Here is a 23,657-nt window from a genome sequence, read left to right on the forward strand (position 1 = left end):
GTTTTCGTAAGAAATATGGTGCTATTTCTATCATTGCTGGCACTATTTCTATTATTGTTTGCACTCCTTCTACCATTACTGGCACTCCTTCTATCATTGCTGGCACTATTTCTATCTTTGTTTGCACTCCTTCTACCATTACTGGCACTCCTTCTACCATTACTGGCACTCCGTCTATCATTGCTGGCGCTATTTCTTTCTTTGTTTGCACTCCTTCTATCATTACTGGCACTCCTTCTATCATTGCTGGTGCTATTTCTATCATTGCTGGTGCTATTTCTATCTTTGTTTGCACTCCTTCTATCATTACTGGTGCTCCTTCTATCATTACTGGCACTCCTTCTACCATTACTGGCACTCCGTCTATCATTGCTGGCGCTATTTCTATCTTTGTTTGCACTCCTTCTATCATTACTGGCACTCCTTCTATCATTGCTGGTGCTATTTCTATCATTGCTGGTGCTATTTCTATCTTTGTTTGCACTCCTTCTATCATTACTGGTGCTCCTTCTATCATTACTGGCGCTCCTTCTATCATTGCTGGCACTATTTCTATCTTTGTTTGCACTCCTTCTACCATTACTGGCGCTCCTTCTACCATTACTGGCACTCCTTCTATCATTGCTGGCACTATTTCTATCTTTGTTTGCACTCCTTCTACCATTACTGGCGCTCCTTCTACCATTACTGGCACTCCTTCTATCATTGCTGGTGCTATTTCTATCTTTGTTTGCACTCCTTCTATCATTACTGGCGCTCCTTCTATCATTGCTGGCGCTATTTCTATCATTGCTGGTGCTATTTCTATCTTTGTTTGCACTCCTTCTACCATTACTGGTGCTCCTTCTATCATTACTGGCACTCCTTCTATCATTGCTGGCACTATTTCTATCTTTGTTTGCACTCCTTCTACCATTACTGGTGCTCCTTCTATCATTGCTGGCACTATTTCTATCTTTGTTTGCACTCCTTCTACCATTACTGGCACTTCTTCTACCATTACTGGCACTCCTTCTATCATTGCTGGCACTATTTCTATCTTTGTTTGCACTCCTTTTATCATTACTGGCGCTCCTTCTATCATTGCTGGCGCTATTTCTATCATTGCTGGTGCTATTTCTAAGTGTGTGCTAGAAATGACTCGCTTTATTTTGGAGATTCCTTTCTTCTTTATATTGGTAGGACCATGGAGTTGCTATATATAAATTCAGGGTGTGTGGAGGAATTGATGATATTCTTCCAGGTTTTTAAAAGGTGTATAGGGCTCTTTAAGTTCGATGTAATGGATGGGGGCTTGGTTATCACGTGACTTGTTTAATGGATTTGGAAGTTCTATAAACGTTTTTAATGGTGTGCAAATATTTATCTGATGAAGTTTTAAAAGTTTTAAAATTAAAGCGCTAATTCTTTTTATTTGTGACAATAAAATGGTTTTATATGGTCTGTTTTCTGGTTCCCTTCAGAAAATACCATAAAGTTGAATTTTTTGTGGGGTGCTTGCCTCCCTGAGGAAAAAAATTCCATTATGTGTTTTGGGCATTATATTTCAGTATTCTGCACTGTCGGCTTTGTGAAAAGTTAAATATTTATAGTAAATATATATATTCCTGAGAGGGGTCTACCTGTGTTCATTGAAATGCCACATCATCGAATCCCACTTTCTCGACACTCAGAATTTCAAACCTCACTTCATCAAACCACCAGAACTAGGAAGATTTTGCCACAGTAAGTAACTGGTTGTGTGAGATAGTGAACTTTGCCCTTTTCCCAACTGTAGTGTGATCTCAGAGTTGGTATATTTAGTTAGGGGGGTGTGGAGGGTGCAGCCCCTCTCGTTGTGGTGGGGGGTGAGTTAGGGATGGTGCAATTTAGTTTTTTTTTTTGTTTGTTTTTTGGCTAACTGGTTACTTACATGTTGGTAGTTCCAGTGGTTTGATGAAGTGCAGATTCGATATTGTGAGTGTTGACAAAGTGTGATTTTACGTTCTGCAATTTCGAAGATATCAGGTAGATCCGTTTGAGAGGGAAAAAGGAGGGAGATTTGGGAAGCATCTGAATTTTTTTATGGAGATTACCTGTGAATAGGTAACCTTACCTGTCAAAGGGCAGATGAAGTATAACCAATAGGATGAAGGATTATGCAATATCTGTAAAGTAGAAGAAAAGGTGGCACATAATGGGATCTGAAAGAATACAACTGTTTTGAAAAAAAAATAAAAGAGCATATAATATGATTGTTTCAGAATAGATTTAAGCATGATAACTATGAAAATGAGATAAGGATTTGATAGTGTAAATAGAATTTTATTTAGTGTACTATGGATTTTATGGAAATGTAGCTGCAAGAAATTATTGCATGACAAGTTATGTGACTGTGATGTTGTTTTAATAAGAATATGATTGTGGTTATGGTGAAAGAGTTGAGGGAAGAAGAATTGCCTGTGAATATGTACGAATTAGTAAAATAACAAGCACATATTTATTTATTTTTTTGTAAATATTTTTATTCATTTCGAAAAACAAGAAAATATGAATGCAGGTTATTTATGACAGTGAAGTATTTATAAATTATTTAAAAAGGTTGGCTAAAACCTCTAAACAGATATCAAACATTAAAACCAAAATAAAGTATTTACAAGGGTGTCTATTGTTGGCATATAATTTACTTTCTATACAATTGTTTCCTGATTATAATCTGCTACAGTCATTACTCTCCAGTATTTCAGTTACTTTTTGCCATGCTATATATAATGATGTAGTTCTTTCAGTTCTTCCTTTAATAGTGTTCATTTCCAATTGTGATACTACTGACACCATATTCATGAATGGCTTAAAAGTTGGAGAAGCTTTGGATTTCCAGTTTGATGTAATGTTCTTCCTTGCAATGACTAGGAGAGTCCACAAGATTACATATTTTGTTCTTGGTACACAGTCAGGTACAGGTGCATTAAACAAAATAATAGATTTGAAAATCTGGAATTTGTCATTGAATACCATTTGCAGAAAATAATTTATTTTATCCCAATATGGTTTAATCAAATGGCATTCGTAGAACATATGTTGCCAGTCTGCTTTTATTGATAAATCACATCTCCAGCAGCTAATATTTTTCTTAAACATAAGTTCCATTTTATGAGGGGTTATGTAAGATCTGTGTATGAATTGCCATGTAAAGAGTCTCCAATGTAATGAAAGTCATGTCTGCTTTGGAGATAGAAGAATTAATTTTTTGTCTCTGTCATTTGGCACATGTCCATTAATTGATCTATAATAGTTCCATATTTTGTCATTATTTTTGATGAACAGTGTATATAAAAAAAGAAAAGTGTGCTCTCTTTTTGATGAGTGACATTAGTCCTTTTTATCCATCTAATGTGCCATCAGCTCAGGCAGATGATACCTTGGTTTAACGTCTCACCCAAAGGACATGCCAGCATCTCAGGCAGATGGTGCCTTGGTTTAATGTCTCACCCAAAGGACATGCCAAGAGCTCAGGCAGATGATACCTTGGTTTAATGTCTCACCCAAAGGACATGCCATCAGCTTAGGCAGATGATGCCTTGGTTTAATGTCTCACCCAAAGGACATGACATCAGTTCAGGCATATGATGCCTTGGTTTAATGTCTCACCCAAAGGACATGCCATCAGCTCAAGTAGATGATGCCTTGGTTTAATGTCTCACCCAATGGACATGCATCAGCTCAGGCAGATGATGCCTTGGTTTAACATCTCACCCAAAGGACATGCCATCATCTCAGGCAGATGATACCTTGGTTTAACGTCTCACCCAGAGGACATGCCATCAGCTCAGGCAGATGATGCCTTGGTTTAATGTCTCACCCAAAGGACATGCCAGCAGCTCAGGCAGATGGTGCCTTGGTTTAATGTCTCACCCAAAGGACATGCCAAGAGCTCAGGCAGATGATACCTTGGTTTAATGTCTCACCCAAAGGACATGCCATCAGCTCAGGCAGATGATGCCTTGGTTTAACATCTCACCCAAAGGAGATGCCATCAGCTTAGGCAGATGATGCCTTGGTTTAATGTCTCACCCAAAGGACATGACATCAGTTCAGGCATATGATGCCTTGGTTTAATGTCTCACCCAAAGGACATGCCATCAGCTCAGGCAGATGATGCCTTGGTTTAATGTCTCACCCAATGGACATGCATCAGCTCAGGCAGATGATGCATTGGTTTAACGTCTCACCCAAAGGACATGCCATCAGCTCAGGCAGATGATACCTTGGTTTAAAGTCTCACCCAGAGGACATACCATCAGCTCAGGCAGATGATGCCTTGGTTTAACGTCTCACCCAAAGGACACCACAGCCAGGAATGCGGTGCCTCCATTATGTTATATTAAACAGAGGCACAGCAAAATAATGGGTATAGTTCCCCATACTAAAGAGGTGGCGTAAGCCACAAAACTATGGGCTAGGCTTGTAAATGCCCTCGGGCAGATAGCCTAGTATGAACCTATGAACCTATGAACCTATGTTACAATGCAGTGTCATTTCTTAGGTTCATAGGTAGGTACTAGGCTATCAGCCCTGGGGCCTATACAAGCCCAGCCAAAAAGGTACCCTGGCTTTTGCCACCCAAGAAAATTATTTTCCTGTGCCACTGTCGAACAGAGCCACAGAGGTGAACCCCTGGGGTGAATTTCCTATTTTCCATCCAATCATCAAGATTTTTCTTGAAGAGTGCTAATTTGGAGTTTTGTTTGATATAGATAGGTAGTTTACTCCAGAGTATGGGAAGTCTCTGGGACAGGAATCTATCCCTCCGGCATGTTCTGTTTATTGTGATGACAAGGTTTAGGTCCCTAGAGCGTGTAGCTCGGAGGGATTGGGATTTCTTTAAGTGGAGCATGTCCAACAGCTCTGGGTTTGACATAGCTTTGTATGTTAGGCAGAGATCACCTCTGAGTAGGTGATATGCGACGGAGTAAAGCTTGAGTTTTTTGAGACGGTCAGCGTAGGGCATCTGTTTGAGGCTGGTAATCCTCTTTGTGAGGTATTTCTGTGGCCTTTCCAGTTGTTGGAGATGTCTTGTGAGGTACATACCAAAAGGGGCGTTGTACTCTATAATGGGTCTAATGAGTGATGAGTAGAGGGGAACAATGACCTCTTTTTTTCTGGATGAGAAACCTTTTGTGATGAGGTGTTCCACGTAGAAGGATTTCCTGACTACTGTGGTGATATGATTATCAAAGGAGAGACTACTGTCCACCTGTGTCCCAAGGTCTCTTATCACACTTTTGGTGTTAAGTATACTACCGCCTATGTTGTAGTTCACGGGTACAGAGTTTTTACCAAAGTGGATGACAGTGTACTTTTTGGCATTGAGCTTGAGGCCATGGCTTTGATACCAGGCATCTGTCTCAGTGATGCCCTTTTGTAGGATGTCCACATCATTAGGAGTTTTGATTATGGATCCTAGTTTGCAGTAATCTGCGAACTTCGTTAGCCAAAGACCTTCTGTGTTAGCCTGTACTTCAGAGAAGTAGATACCAAACAGGAGAGGATCCAGGACTGAACCCTGTGGTACTCCACTTGTCACTGGTCTGAAGTCGGATTTGGAGTCTGCTAATTTCACAGCGTGGGTTCTGTCAGTGAGCCAGTTGCCAACCCGTCTTGTGACATTGGGATTTATACCTAGTTTAGTGAGTTTATCTATAATTCCAGAGTGGGGGATGGTGGCAAAAGCCTTGGCAAGATCTAGATAGGCTGTGTGAACCACCTTACCCTTGTCTACGGCTTTGGTGACTGCTTCAGAGAAGTCTATCAGGTTTGGAGACATGACCTGCCTTTTACAAACCCAAACTGGGTGGGATCCAGAGTTTGGAGATTACCAATGTCTTTGTTTATAAGTTCCATGATGATACGTTCCATGGCCTTGCAGACCAGGCTCGTCAGGCTAATGGGGCGGTAGTTCCCAGGGTCCGTGGTGGCTCCCCCCTTGTGGAGTGGGATACCGTTGCTGTGCACCATTCAGCAGGCACAAAGCCTGAGGTGAGGCTATGATTGAGCATGGTACTTAGGTGAGGTGCCAGTTCGTTCTGTAGTTCATGTAGAACGCAGCCTGGGATGTTGTCTGGTCCCATGGATGCTGTGTTCTTGGCTTTGGAGAGTGTGGTTTTTACCTGTGCAGCCGTGATTACAGGAACTTTGCATTCTTCCGGTATAGAGATGGGCACTTTATGGGGTGAGAGGGGGGGTTAAGTTAGCACCGAACCTATCTGCCAGGATGTTGGCAATATTAGTTGGGTCTGTATATTTAGTGCCATTGTGCTGTAACTCAGAGCAGATCTGAGTGTTGCCATTCAGATTCTTGACATAGCTGTAGAATGCTTTGTGGTTGTCTTTAGAATCAGTGGCAATTTTGTTTGTTTGTTTTCTAGAAAATGAACCACAGCACCTGATGTGGGAAAGGAACCAACAGTCTTCTGATTTTCCAGCATCAAAGGGTGAGTGAAATAAGTAAATAAAAGTCACTTCTGCTCTAAAGAGAAGCACTGGGTCCTAATGTCCTCGCTCTCTGTTGTCATCCATGTTAACATGCTGAGAGAAACTTAAAAAAGGAACAAAAAAACAAAAACATATCTGCCAGTTGTACTGTCCGTAACACATTGCATTTGAGATCTGCCAATTCTGCTATCCCTAACACATTGCATTTGAGGTACCTACCCCTTGACCCTGCCCTAGTTAACTAGTTGCACTTCTGGTGCTACCTGTTGAGCCACTGATTCTGAATAGACAAGCGTAATGAGACACGGGGATCACTCCAGTGGCTCTACTTGAGAGAGGCACTGGGAACTAATGTCGGGCGCATGATGCCAGGGCACTTCTATGGGCTAGGCTTGTAAAGTTTCCAGGGCCACTAGCCTTGTATACACCTATGAACTTATGAACCTATGAACGTGCACAGACATGCGTATATATACACACACAGACACACACACACATACACGCAGAGACATTCGTACACAGACACACATACACAGACACACACACACACACACACACACACACACACACACACACACACACACACACACACACACACAAAGACCCACACACACAAAGACTCCCCCCACAAACACACACAAAGTCACACACACACACACACACACACACACACACACACACACACACACACACACCCAGACAGGCACAGGCACACACACACACACACACACACACACACACACACACATGCACACACGCGCGCACACACACACACACACACACACACACACACACACACACACACACACACTCACGCACACGCCTGCGTACATGCAAACATGCACACATGCACACACACACACACACACACACACACATGCACATGCACACATGCACCCACACACACATGCAGCACATTTTACAAACTACACATGATGAAATACAGTATTATTCATATGAAGCAGTGTCATCTATCCAGTGGGTATTTAAACCCTACATGGTTAAATAAATATGTCCAGCAATAAATTTGTTGGTGTTACCAACACAAAGGCAATATTGCAAAGTAAAAAAAAAGTATAAAAATATATAACTGAACCTTACCTGTATATAAAAACGATCACACCTTTATACTTCAGAAAACTCTTTGTTCACCACCATTTTCAGAAAAAAGTAAACTGCAGTAGCTACTTAGTTGCTGCAGGGATAACTATCCAAGGTTTCACAAAATGAACTCCCTTTATAAACCACTTAGGACACAGGTTTAATTCCTTGGCTGCATTTGAAACTATTTGACTATGAGCAAGTCTCTAAACTATACTGCGTTCCTGGCTCACCCATGAAAAAGAGCCACTTTTACCCAATCTAGTTATTTTATTTATTTATTTATTTTATTTACCCTTTGTTGACCTAGTTAGACCCACTAGGTGAGCAGCCTCTTTTCAAGGGAGACCTAAGGTGATACGTATACTGCTAAGCGAAATTTGACCAGTGCATCAGGGAACGTGGGATACTCTTTTTGATAGGTGCCATGGGAAGTTTTCATTCACCCAAGCTACAACCAACTCTGGTAGATGGGCCTCAGTTTAAAGTCTCATCCGAAGGATGATGCACTCAGGAGTGCAGCACTCCTATTGCTGCAGTGTGGTGTCAGCAATCTATCTTCCTGGTATTAATCAACAGAACACAGCAGTCTTATGATGGCAGTAATGAAGTACAAACTGTTTTGCATAGTTTCCTCTGAAATATTTTAAATTACTTCATTAAATTGAAACTATTAAGATAAAAAATAAAATATTTGAGTAACTAAATATCTTAACAGAATGCTTAAATTCACTAATATCACTATAGATATGTATTAGATTTATCCGATTGGGTTATGACCATCTGGTCAAGGTGGAAAGAAATTCAGGTGGCTCTGAATATTCCACAGAGAAAACCTCATCTTGCTTCTGTCTTTCAACCCAAGACAGAAATTCAACCTTAAAAAGAAGCCATATAAACAAATAAATAAATCTATTTTTGCTAAAGAAATAAAAAGCTTGAAACCTTTGGGTACTAAGTTTTAAAAATGTTTAAAAAACAGGAACTTAAACATGCAGTATCACCCGTGGAAGAAGTATTAACTAAGATGCTTGCTGATTTTAATAGAATAAAACTTTTCCTTGCTGTGATTTTAATCCACTAAAAGAAATGGTTAAACCTTTTCAAACTGTTTCAGGAAAATGTTTTGGACCTGCAGGGAAGCAGTAGAAGAGAAAGACCGTGGTAGTGTAGCGGTTATCATTGTCACCTCACAGCAACAGGTTCTCCTGTTCTATTCTTGGCTGGAGCACCTTTTGTGTGGAGTCTGCATGTCCTCCCCATGGTCGAGTGAAGTTTAAAGACATGCAGGTAGATGCGTGCATGAATGGGTGTGCCTTCTTTGAAGGTTGGGCTTTGGGCTGGCACCATAAAAATCCACTGCCGATCATTAGTGGACTGGAGTTCTGCTGTGGTGACCCCTAACTGGGAAAAGCTGAAAGACATTAGTTTAGGCAAGGAATAGAAGAGCTATATTTTATTTACGAGGTCTTCCCAAAACTTGTGATCACAATCCCCCTGATTTACTAATCTTCTGTGCAGGACTAGCTTAGTCCTGCATGGACGCGACCATTTAGGAGCAGGATGGCAGTGTGCCAGACATATGAATGAGGCACACTGCCCAAGCTCCTAGGCTTACACAGAGTGTGTAAGAGTGCAGGGGGCATGTCGGAAAGCAGAGCTCTCAGAATAAACACCCCCCTGCAATGTAGAACTGCAGAAAGGGGTATAAAATGAACGAGACCGCTCACAGGTGACCATATATCCCCAGCAACAGTCACCCTTGTGTATAACAGCAACAGAATGTATAAATAAAATGAAGAAACCCTTTTTTTTTAAAAAAAATCCAATTACAGCTAACCATAGATGCGTGGGTGTGCCCATCGCTTAGCTACGGTTAATGCAGCTTAAATGGCTGAAGAGGATAACAAGGAAGATATATGCAAATGAAGCAGCATAGCAATAGTGTAGTGGGCAGAGCATTCACCTTATGAGCAGGCATTCCCGGTTCGAGTCCCACTGCAACAAATGCCATTTTCCATGGCAAAGCATGTTATGAGTAATATTTATGTTGCATAACTCACTAAATAACATATTTTCATGAACTGGTGTACTGCAGTAAATACACATGTGAGGTGTCAGTGTCATAATGAATAAGGCACTAGTAAGCAGGTGTAAGTAAAAATAAGCAGTAGTAAGCATATTTAAGCACTAGTAAGTATTCTTAAGCCTGTTTGTGTGGTGGTAAGCAATGCCCACACTGGTTAAGCAATTCTAAAGCTAACACTGTGTAAGCAGATGCAATGACATGTTAGCAGTTCTTACCATCGCGCAAACCCACTTACAACTGCTCAAAAGTGCCTTAATCACTCTGTATCCAATGGCCCTTGTTCTGTCCATCAACAAAATAAACAGTCACGTAAGTATTGAACCCAGGACCCAATGCACCATAGTTCCAGTAGTTATCCACCAAGCCATCACAGAAGTACAGATGAATGAGGTAGTAGCAAACAAGTCCTCACCATAGTATAACCAAACTGAACCTGTGAAAGGAATCAGTATACAGTCATATGTACCATAACCCACTACATAACATAAATATGTGAACTGGAGAACAGCAGTAAGCCCAGAAGTGAGGTGTAATTGTAATAGAGTGCTGAAGTTCTCAATAAAACACAAGGACCCCACAGAGTGTATGTACACATTAATCATGGATACCAGGCATACATATAAGGTGTAATGAATAATAACACAATGCCATAAAGGCATTATAATGAAAGTCTAATGTAAGCAATGCTACGTATTGCACATGCCAGCTTAGGAGATCTGAGAAATGTGTAGACCAGCTAACTCATTGTACCCAGTGGTATACCCCTTTAAACAATGCCAACCATATGTAAGCAGGTTTGCCCATAGCTTAGCCTTTTCAAAACCAGCCAATCATGGAAAAGTGTGGGAAATCAGCCCTACTTAAACCCAAGATGTGGGAATACATCTCATAACTGGTTGTAGCTTCCCCTTGCAAGCAGTATGGCAGTAAGGGGAGAAGGAGTGTGCTTCTGGGCACAGCTCTGGTGCATCCAGGAGTCCAAGGTCATGGCAGGACTCCTAGTTAAAGACCATGCTCAGAGACTGCTACAGAGCCAGTACCAGGGCTCCCAATATAAGGCGGAGACCTGGGACCATCTTGCCCGTGACCTCACCAGTGCCACTGGCATACCCCGAACTGGTGAGCAGGTCAGGCACCACTATGCCGACCTGAAGCGGTGGAAGGGGGACCTTTTGGAGGAGTGGCTCCAAGAGGCTAGAGCAGTAGGGGATGTTCCAGCAGTGTGTAAGTATCACCCCAGTATGTGTGTAATAATTACCAGCTCAGGTATATCATGGATAGGTATGGCTAAATATTCCTCTTATGTCCCCCACAGCTCAACGGAGCGGGCCGCAAACCAGGAGGCCCACATCAGCTGCCTGGTGAGGTTCCGACATGAGGCAGGTCAGTAATACTCATGCATTTACTGTCATAGGAAATAAAAATAAAAATAGCAGTAAATTATTTGCTAGTATAAAACCTGTATTGTTCAAGGCAAATACGGCATACACTAGAGACCATGGCAGTAATAGTCTCATATTGTCTGTAAGTCAATAAAAGTGTAATAGCCTGACAAAACAGATCTAACTGCTGGACTGCATGTGTATATCTTGGTATCATATGGTAATGTAGATATGCAATCATGTAATAGTACTGCAGTATTAAGCACTGTTACCCACACTGTGCACCATAAATTGAATGTGTAGGAATGCCTGTATATGACAGGTGTAATCCCCAGAGGCCATTTAGTACAACTGAGAGACTCATAGACAGTAAACAGGGAAAATTCAGACAACAAAAATGGAATAGCACATACAACTGAGATGTGAACTGTTGTTTTTTTTTAGCACACACAGCCACAGTTCGAATCCTGCCAGTGGTAGTAGTCTGCATACAGAATAATACCCCACAACTGTACAGATATGTCCAGAATGTCAATTAAAGTTGCCAATATCTGTTGCCTATCAACCTGTCCCCCTGGGAAATCAGTGGGATGATCCCAGATATATAGGCAACTAACAGGAAATACAACTGATTGACACACAACTATGAGAACAAAGCTGACACACAAGCAACTCCCCAATACCTTATGTGACTAACAAGCCACATATGTCCCATTTACACCCCAACTTGTCAAGCTGTGGTCAGAGTGTGTACAGTAAAAGAGTGAGATGTATGTGCATAACAGCAATGTGGGATCTGGAACTGTGTGTGGGAACATTCAGGTAGTGCTAATAAACATTCTTCCCACAGGTCTGCCAGTACTAACACTATGGCCAGAAATACAAGAATTATATGCATTTGCTCTGAGTAATGAGGTATTACACATCACTGTTGCCCACACTGTCCTACAACATATAATGGCCTAGGAAATCTGTATATGAGTGTTATAATACAAGGTCAGAATGCATAAGCACAGGGATTAATAAGACAGAAAGCAGATTGGAGATATACAGCAATATCTATATAGCAGACACAACTGTGATGGACAGTGTTTAAGTTGTAGCAGACACAGCCATGGTCTGAATCCTGGGAGTGGAATTAGACTGCATACAGAGTCATACCCTACAACTGTACAGATGAGGCCAGAATGTCCAGTATATGTGCCCATATCTGCTGCCTGTCCCCCTGGTAAGTCTATGGGATGATCCCAGATGTGTAGCCAGCAAACAGGGAATACAAGTGATTGTCAAACATCATGAAAACACACCTGTCACTGTAGCAACCCTTGAAACTGTTAGGAGAGTAATATTTCAAGTATGTCCTATCTACACTCCCATGTTGTCAAGCTGATACCAGAGTGTGTACATTAACAGAGTGAGATGTATGTGCATAATACTAATGTGTAATACGGAACTTTGTGTGGCAACAGTCAGGTAGTGCTAACAAACATTGCTCCCACAGGTACGTTGGATACGAACACTGTGCTGAGAAATACAGATCATTATAACCTGTCCTGGTGCTGTTCACTCTGGTATTGCAGGGAATTGAGTGTTGCAGTTTCTCTGAATAATAAAGTATCACTGGTCACTGTCACCTACACTGTGCTACATAATTTAACTGTGTAGGAAAGCATGTATATGTGTGTGTCAGGTCACTAAAGGTGGAAGAGGGCAATATTTTAGATATGTCCTGGCACACCAGCATGTGGTCAACACATGGCCAGAGTCTGTGCAGAAAGAGTTGGATAGCTATGTGCAAAACAATAACCCAGAATCCGGGAATATGTGTAGAAACAGTTAGTTCGTGTTAACAAACATTCCCTCCACAGGTATACCAGGTAAGAGGTGTATACGTAAATCTGGTTCATGTGTAATGATGATGACAGCCATATCACTGACCAAACTAAGGCTATAGGGTAGTGTAGTAAGACTTGTAAGGTACAGATAATAGCACTGACTAGTAATGTGGACTACAGGAATAATAGTAGTTGTTAATTGACATCTTTCTCCCCCCCACCATATATCCAACAATAATCAACATACCCACCCCAACTGGTATGTAATGACTCTGATAATGTCCATTTGTTTGATAAATATTTTCATGGTTCCCATGCATATGCTATATTGAATAATCCCAACATTGGTGGCATGGTGCCATCAATGTACCTTGCATGCTGTTTTTATTACCACTGTGGTCCCATATATGCATGTGTTATGTTTGCTATGCAACTGAACCCTATTTGGTGTCTGGGTTAATGGGAATATTTATGCATGCTGTTAACATAACGCTGGAATGTGTTGACAATTACTAACCCACAAATGATGATGTAATCTAAACACTATAGCACGCTTCGGAAGGCTGGTCCCAGCGGACCCACCTGTCCCACCTCAGCTGGCCGTGTCACCGGGCACCAGCATGTCTGGGGCCCAACCTGGGACCTCTCTATCCGTTGGGCCTGCACCACCTTCGGGTGGAACCGCCTCAGGGGGTGGGGCTCATCCACACCGGAAGTGGGCATGGACAGTCACCTGTCACCCATAGCCAGGTCGGGGTTGTGGTGCGTAGAGCGATCAACTAGCAGTTTGGTGATGTTCTATGCCAGCTCGAGGACTGCATGTCATGATTAGAGAGTCAGCCTGGCTCTGCGGCTCAGCGCCTAGCACAGCCACCTTCAGGGCTGTGAAGGTGCAGTGGTGACTGCCCATAGGTGGGGACCTCAGTCCCACTGTTACCACTAGGGGGCTTGTGGGCTTCCGATATCCCAACACCCCTCCCAATCAAGGAGTTTACCCCCCACATGTGTCATATAGTGCCCTTGTATGCATCTTGTCTTGTCTGTTAACCTACCCAACCTACCTCCTGAAATATACCTACTACCCCTCCCCAACTTCCCACTCTCACCTGAAAAAAAAAAGGCCAATCTGTTCCCACAAAAAAATCTCACCATATACATAGCTGTCCATTTCGCACACATGTCCACTGGACACATGTAATATGGTCTAATTGGCATCACAACTTATTATTGTTGTCCTCACACCTCTCCCAGGGGTATGAGTGTCCAAATCTACCTCCAAATGCAATGTATATGCACAGCTGTTGTTGTAGAAGAAATGGACAGCTATGGACCTTCCCTACACCCTTTCTGCACATCCCTGGCTATTTTCCTGCTGTCTTTCCCTCTTTGTGTCCCTTTTTTCACCACTTTCCTATCAACCCCTTTTTCTTTTCTTTTAAAGAAATTAGTGTGGGGGTAAGCGTCCGTAAGCACTTTTAAGCAGCAGTAAGTGGGTTTCAGCCTGTTTTCACGGGGGTAAGCAATGCCTACACAGATTAAGCAATTTAGAAGCTAACTGAGTATAAGACACTGTAACCGGAAGTTAGCAGTGCTTACCTCCATGCAAACCTGCACAAACCTGCTTACAACTGCTTTGAAGTGCCTTAATCACTCTGTATCCAACAGCCCATGTTCTGCCCAGCAACAAAATAAGCAGCCTCTGCAAGGCTCAAACCCAGGACCGTAAACACCATAGACAAAGTGATTTACCACTAAGCCATGACAGATATACATAAGTCTGATGTTTTCAGAAACATATAATCCAGCCCAGTCATGCAACAGTACAGAGAATGTATTCCAACATTTAGATGTATGTGTGTGTGTGTGTGTGTGTGTGTGTGTAAATATATTAATATCTAAACATATACAACATATCTATATATGTTTACACACACACACACACACACATATATATATATATATATATATATATAAATATATACATATATATAAATATATATGAACATATATACATGCAGATGTCTACATCGACACATATATATGTCTACACCTATATGTCTACATATAAGCAACAAGTTACATATATGTACACATATATATATCTATGTAGGTATATATGGACATAGTTATATATATGTAAACAGATATACATATATATATATATATATATATATATATATATATATATATAGGTATATATGGCCATACATCTGTGGATAGCAATGGTAGATTAACTAAAACATATATGTCCACATAAACTGTTAATGGGGTTGAGAGGCCCCAAAAAATATACGTCTTGTACGAATAGGCATACCCCCCCACAGCCAAACACATCCGCCCTGCAATACACTACCAAGTGCTGCAGATCCCATAACCAGGACCTGATACGACATGGGCACAAGATGTTAGCAGTACCACATCCCACCTGTATGATGTCAGGCTGGTATTGGTAACATCATGCAGTACAGTCTGGCTCCCATAGGAAATGTAAAATGTGGAAGCTATCAACATCCCCAGGATACATATACACAGACACATATATGCAGATACAGATATACACACACACACACACACATATATATATATATATATATATATATATATACATGTGACTACATATACACACGCAGAGTGTACAGTAAGATACATACGTAGAAGGTGCACACAATATGGAAGAGCCACTATGCCTACAATTAACACCTTAACAACTGAACACTGTATGGGCCACCCATACAAATGACAATCGTTGCCTGCAACATATACCCACAGAGAGGTCATAGGAAAAACACCACACACAGGTATACAGAAATGGAATACATTTAATTATTACAGTTTTATATGCCATGTCATATAGCTGTTCAGACACTGACACACATATAAACAGAGTACTGCAACTGTGAAACAGTTACACTAATACAGTAGCCTGGAAAGGTTCACAACTGTTGCTGTCTAGGCCAAGCCCTTCACATTGTACAATAGTAAAGACAGACTGGACCACAGGATACCAAACAATCAACAGTAAGTAATGCAGGTGCATAGTTCAGCAGCCTCTATCTACACTCTGTACAAAATCACTAGGGGGTAAAGACTTCAGTTGACCAAATGGGATGTAACTGTTACATAACAAGGCATAACTGACACCATCACATGCACACTGACAAACAGAACAGTCTGTATGGCAAGAGGCAGTAGACCTGCATTGACTAAATGTATGTAAGTAGTGTAAATATAGGTGAAGTGTATGGTACTGTACATCCAGATACCTTAAGGCAGCTCACCCCTGATACTCCCACATTTTGTAACAGCCTAGGTCATTTATGGTGCATCCCCCCAGACTCTATAATACAGGGCCATATACCACCGTTACATACACTGGCCTCTGGAGTGCATAAGGGCACACATGTATTGTGTAGGTAAAGCCCACACATATATGGCCCCAGCCCCACCATATGTGTGGGGGAGACAACAGCAGTGGACTGATGGCAGCAATGGCAGTGTGATATACTCACAGCCCACTACAGAACAGCCACTGACAGCATGTCATATGTACAAAGCTTGGTATGTAGGTGTAGGACAGAGGCTGGAACACAGGCCCATATGTGGAAAACTGTTGCCATACACTAAGCAAGTCACTGGTGTTACAGGATAGTCTGCAACATTCCCTTAGTCAGGGAATTGAGGTTAGAAACATAAATGGATGTAGCCATGTACTGATAGCACTCAACACACACACTGCCAGTGAAATATCTGACACAGGACCTGTGTGGTGGACAGACAAAACATGATAGGCACACCTCTGGCCACTAAGAAGATAGGCCCACAGTTGAGAGCTATGCAGACAGACTGCATTCCAAGGTAAACTGGTATGTACACACAGACCCTGTAACACCAGTACTATGTAAAGCATAACACAACTCTACTCACACTCTGTCTGTAGTTCTGGAACCTCCTACAAATATGTAGCTCCTACAAATATGTAGCTAGCCTGAGTGTGCCGGTTCTCCTGTAAGAGGTATTGCTACCTGCTATCTGTAACACTGATGCCCACATACAGGAAGGATGTCTATCACACAGGAAAGGTAAAGGGATCATGCCCACATGATGTAGGGATTTATAGTAGGTGGTTGCCATGACAGTGGTAATTTGAAGTACTACACAGCAAGCTGCATGCAGTTAGCAAGTGGAGGACACTGATTGGTGCAGAGGCCATCACCTGATCATGTGCATCATCTACTAAAACCAGGCTGCAATCTATTCAAAGCAGCTCAATCAATTCACAGGAGAGAGAGGGGGAGAGAGAGAAAGCAAAAAAAAACAAAACAGAAGGAGATAAAGCTCTTCAAACTAACAGCTGAAGTTGCAGGCATTTAGCCAGCTGTTATTCAACAAGACATCATTCCCACAATAGGTATGTGAAGTATATATACATGTAATAGAATGTAGTACCTGGTCCATCATAATGAAACAGATGATATGGAATGAGTTATATGTGCCATCAGGTGTTGTGATGATGTTCAACTGAGCAACTGCTCTGGACAATAGTGTCTGTCCCTGTGGGTAGTGGACCATAGCCATTAACTGTGCATGTCAGTACTGACAGACAAGATATAAATCATAGTGTGTGTTGTATAATGAGAAGTACGTATATTACATGGCCAATAGCTGGTGGTGGAAGTAATGCCATTATGATGGACATGTGGGAGCCACGACCCACCACTGGCAGGATACTCAGGTGAATCTGCAATGTAGCATGCCGGAATGACATAGGTGTGTAATAGGATTACCTGCAATCGGGTCCCACATATACCTCCCTAATGTCAGGCCGTGTCCATATGTGGCACCTGTCTGTGTTGTAGCAAGGCAGAACAGTGCAGCTGTGCAGGAAGGTGTTGTGAGATTGTGGAACTGATGTCTGAATATACCCCACATATAGGTATGCATATGTGTACATATGTCACATATATAATATATAAAGATATATATGTATATCAGCATGCATGTCCAGAATTATACATATACACATGTGTAGACATATATGTGTGCACATATATACATCACAAATATCTGCACATATATAGATAGATACCTATATGCACATGTCTACATATATACAAGCACACACACAAACATATATGTATGTAAAGACATGTCCCCTATATCACTACCACAGTGATGTGTGCTATGTGCGAGGCAGCAGCACACATAGCAATACACACAGATATCTACAGCTGGCAGTGTGTGCACCATAGATGGGTATGTCACATGTTAGTCCCTTGTTGGCACAACATTGCCCCTGTCTGTGAAGTATGCAATGGGAATATGGGGAAGTATGGCAGGTACACATGTGTAGGTGGTCAGGATTGGTAGATATAGTGGACAGTCTACAGGGGTGGTATGTGACACATGTGGTGGGTAAACACCGTGGATGGTGTGTGTGGTCTGTGATGTGGATGCCCTATGGTCTCCAATATGGGCACAATGGGAACAAGCCTCCCACCCACTGCTGCTCACAACAGCAGTCCATGTCCTGAAGGTGCCTGGTCTTGGGTCTGAGCAGGAGGAGCATATTGACCCTGTAAATGTGTACTGGGTGCCTCAGACTGATGTAGCACATCCCTCATGTGTCTGTGGAGCCCGGTATGGAACAGATCCTAGACCTGTGCTCAGGGGACAGGAACATGCCTGTGTGTGCCCTGAGGGGAGGGGGGACAACATCCCATGGGTGGTTCCACCTGATGATATTGCTGGACCAGTACATCAGGAGGCCCCAGGTTGGGACACTCGTGTGATGTGGCCAGGTATCATGAGCAGATGGGTTTGGAGAGGTGGATCTGCTGGCCAATAGAACATATACATGATGTTACAGGGTATGTTAAAAGAGAATGGGGGAAAAGTACAAACCCTTATTGGGTGTGGCTATGGAGACGAACGAAAAGACTACTAATAGTAATCAAAATAATAAGAAATATAACAGGGCCTGTATACTGGGGTTCAACCCTTGAACGAAGAGACTACTAATAGTAATCAAAGCAATAAGAACTATAACAGGGCCTGTATATTGGGGTTCAACCCTTGAACGAAGAGACTACTAATAGTAATCAAAGCAATAAGAAATATAACAGGGCCTGTATATTGGGGTTCAACCCTTGAACGAAGAGACTACTAATAGTAATCAAAACAATAAGAAATATAACAGGGCCTGTATATTGGGGTTCAACCCTTGAACGAAGAGACTACTAATAGTAATCAAAGCAATAAGAAATATAACAGGGCCTGTATATTGGGGTTCAACCCTTGAACGAAGAGACTACTAATAGTAATCAAAGCAATAAGAACTATAACAGGGCCTGTATATTGGGGTTCAACCCTTGAACGAAGAGACTACTAATAGTAATCAAAGCAATAAGAACTATAACAGGGCCTGTATATTGGGGTTCAACCCTTGAACGAAGAGACTACTAATAGTAATAAAAACAATAAGAAATATAACAGGGCCTGTATATTGGGGTTCAACCCTTGAACGAAGAGACTACTAATAGTAATCAAAGCAATAAAAAATATAACAGGGCCTGTATATTGGGGTTCAACCCTTGAACGAAGAGACTACTAATAGTAATCAAAGCAATAAGAACTATAACAGGGCCTGTATATTGGGGTTCAACCCTTGAACGAAGAGACTACTAATAGTAATCAAAGCAATAAGAACTATAACAGGGCCTGTATATTGGGGTTCAACCCTTGAACGAAGAGACTACTAATAGTAATCAAAACAATAAGAAATATAACAGGGCCTGTATATTGGGGTTCAACCCTTGAACGAAGAGACTACTAATAGTAATCAAAGCAATAAGAACTATAACAGGGCCTGTATATTGGGGTTCAACCCTTGAACGAAGAGACTACTAATAGTAATCAAAGCAATAAGAAATGTAACAGGGCCTGTATATTGGGATTCAACCCTTGAACGAAGAGACTACTAATAGTAATCAAAACAATAAGAACTATAACAGGGCCTGTATATTGGGGTTCAACCCTTGAACGAAGAGACTACTAATAGTAATCAAAGCAATAAGAACTATAACAGGGCCTGTATATTGGGGTTCAACCCTTGAACGAAGAGACTACTAATAGTAATCAAAGCAATAAGAACTATAACAGGGCCTGTATATTGGGGTTCAACCCTTGAACGAAGAGACTACTAATAGTAATCAAAACAATAAGAAATATAACAGGGCCTGTATATTGGGGTTCAACCCTTGAACGAAGAGACTACTAATAGTAATCAAAATAATAAGAAATATAACAGGGCCTGTATATTGGGGTTCAACCCTTGAACGAAGAGACTACTAATAGTAATCAAAGCAATAAGAAATATAACAGGGCCTGTATATTGGGGTTCAACCCTTGAACGAAGAGACTACTAATAGTAATCAAAGCAATAAGAACTATAACAGGGCCTGTATATTGGGGTTCAACCCTTGAACGAAGAGACTACTAATAGTAATCAAAGCAATAAGAACTATAACAGGGCCTGTATATTGGGGTTCAACCCTTGAACGAAGAGACTACTAATAGTAATCAAAACAATAAGAAATATAACAGGGCCTGTATATTGGGGTTCAACCCTTGAACGAAGAGACTACTAATAGCAATCAAAACAATAAGAAATATAACAGGGCCTGTATATTGGGGTTCAACCCTTGAACGAAGAGACTACTAATAGTAATCAAAGCAATAAGAACTATAACAGGGCCTGTATATTGGGGTTCAACCCTTGAACGAAGAGACTACTAATAGTAATCAAAGCAATAAGAACTATAACAGGGCCTGTATATTGGGGTTCAACCCTTGAACGAAGAGACTACTAATAGTAATCAAAATAATAAGAAATATAACAGGGCCTGTATAGTGGGGTTCAACCCTTGAACGAAGAGACTACTAATGGTAATCAAAATAATAAGAACTATAACAGGGCCTGTATATTGGGGTTCAACCCTTGAACGAAGAGACTACTAATAGTAATCAAAGCAATAAGAAATATAACAGGGCCTGTATATTGGGGTTCAACCCTTATGTAAACGAGGTCAAAAGTATTGTACATAAAAAGTGGAATATTTTGTGGTGTGATGAGGGGGTGCATAATAAATTGGGAACTGAACCCCTTTTTGTATACAAAACTGGAAAGAATTTAAAAAGGAAAATCCAAAATAGTGATAGAAATAACGATACACATTCTGTAGGTACAAGTAAATGTGGACACTGCAATCAGTGTTGTGCCATATATGAGGAGCACACCCGCACTATAGACAATGTCAATAAAACAACAGTAAGGTTCAAAAAGGGCAACTGTCAGACACAGTTTGTGATTTATCTAGCCATCTGTACAAAATGTCCGTGTTTCTACGTAGGAAAAACTGAGAGGAGGTTAAGAAACCGAATATATGACCATCTTTATTGTATAAGAAAGCAAGATAATAATAACGCCCTATATTGGCACATTAGGGATAGTGAGACTTGTAACACTTTCAAGTTTGCAATTGTAGAGTGTGTAAAGTTTAATCCTAGAGGAGGTGACATGAAAGGTATATTGGGGGAAAGAGAAGTGAAGTGGCAAATATTATTAAATGCAGCCACTTACCCCGGATTAAATGATTGTATTCCCACCAAGCCCCTGTTAAGGGCCTAGAATGGGTAAGAAGAAAGTAATATTAATAGTAGGGTAGGTGTTGTTCCAAGTTGATTATACTCATCAAGCCACAAGTTTCCCACAGTTTTGTGTGTTTATTGAGAGACACAACTAATAGTTGTATTTTTAACATTTTTAAGTTTTTATTTTTATTTTACTATGTCATTTTATTATTGAATATTATGAATTTTATATCACGTGTAAACAGTTATACAATTGTTTAGTTATTTTACTATGTATTTTCATGATTTTAAATGGTTGTTGTGTTATGAGAATCCATGTCAGGATGAGTCATTCAGTATCCGTGAAATTAATATTCATGAGATCAAATTGGTGTATCACAGGATTGGATAATTTGAATTAATTAGTACTATTTAAAGGCTGTTAGTTTGAGAAATGGTGTTCTGAAGAAGTCTATGGAGGATAGATGAAAGCGCTTAACCTGATGTACTAATAAATGACAGTTTTGGTATTTTCTGTCTCTTTCCTTGGAACTGGACACTCATTTTTCACCAGTTATATCACATTTACTGACTGGCAATTGTGTCACTGTTATAGACCATTTGTTGGTAGTAATAGTCTACACAATCCTGGTACATGTCCAACAGCATGCATAGATATCCCTAATAACACAGACTGTCAGATGTGCAGCAATCTCAGAGCAGCCATACCACTGGCATATATGTAATCATAGTGGCCCTGACAATGGCATGCAGGTGAATAGTCTGAAAAGGCCAGCAATGATAGTGTCCACACAGGGGACATGGCTACAATCACATAGCAGAAGGTGTGGTACAATACAATATCTGTCCAAATGGTAGTTAAGCTATAGCCATACCTAATGAGTTGTGTGTGCAGTCTGTTGAAGCTGATATGGTGGGGGGGGTGACAGAGATGTGTATTACGAACTGTGGTAACCTTGCCGTATGAATTGCTCAGACCTGTTTTCATCTTTATGTCTTTCAGCCAAGATGGCACATGCATGGTTGCCCACCTATTCCAAAGCTGAGAATGACGTGTTGATAGCACACATGATCAAGCACTATTCACTGCTATTTGGCAGGCACACACATGAGCAGCAGGAGTGGACCACCCTGTGGAACAGCCTAGTCCACAGGGTCAATGATGTCGGACTGCACAACTGCAGTTAAGAGCAGGTCCGGCATCATTGTACTGACCTGCTCCACAATGCCCGTCGGCATGCTGCTGCCATCCAGGGGGATCACCTCACCACAGGGGGGGCTATGCCATCCATCCCCCCCGACACATGTGGAGGAGCTCCTGTCCAGCCTCGTGGCACCTGCCCATCTGGAACACCAACAACCACTGACCCCCTTCGTGGAGGTGGGTGTCACCCACACACCAGCCAAGGAGCATGCAGGTAAGGACACAGGGCACATCAGTAGACCACTGTTGTGTAAATATCTGCAGTGGTACAGGTAGATTGTGCATATCTGACATGTCATAGATGTATTGTGTTGCTGCATTGTAATGATGAACAGATGTCCAGATGTGGTAGTATCGTGGGAATGTACCGTTGATGAATGGTAGTACTGCACCCAGCCTGTCACAGTGCCACAGGTGTGGCCACTGACATTGCATTTCTCACTCTCTTATGTAGGTCCCTCTGGAATAACCACAAGGCAGCAGCCTGTAGCTGTTGAGTATGTTTTATGTAGATGCTTGCCAAAACACTGGGCAGGTAATGGTGATGGTATATTCCATGCACACATCTAACACACCTACCCTGAATGCATGCTGTACATGTGCATGTATTGTTGCTGTGAAATGCACAGTCTCACAGGGGTGACCATGATGGGGTATTGGAAGGGTATGTCAGACACCTGCATGATAACTAACATCCTGTCATTATGGAATGTGTCCACAGGGAGTAACATACTGGTGGTAGACATGGCCTACAGTAGTGACATATTCTGAACAACACCCATATACAGCGCAAAACCAGTGTATATACCTGTAGGACAATGGCAACTGCTGCAGAGATACACTATGACATAAGGCATTACAGTAGTCCACATTATCAGCTGGGTCTAGGCTGCAACATGTGGTGTTCAGTGTATGGGACACTG

General features: G+C 41.5%; 1 protein-coding gene across 1 annotated transcript in view; it reads left to right on the forward strand.

Moving 5' to 3' along the window:
• The window catches only part of CPED1 (cadherin like and PC-esterase domain containing 1), a 2,422,552-nt gene that overhangs the window by 568,178 nt on the left and 1,830,717 nt on the right, over positions 1-23,657 (forward strand). The window lies entirely within an intron of this gene.

The sequence above is a fragment of the Protopterus annectens genome, chromosome 11.part0 (genome assembly GCF_019279795.1).
Source record: "Protopterus annectens isolate FY-2018-M chromosome 11.part0, PAN1.0, whole genome shotgun sequence".
Lineage (NCBI taxonomy): Eukaryota > Metazoa > Chordata > Ceratodontiformes > Protopteridae > Protopterus > Protopterus annectens.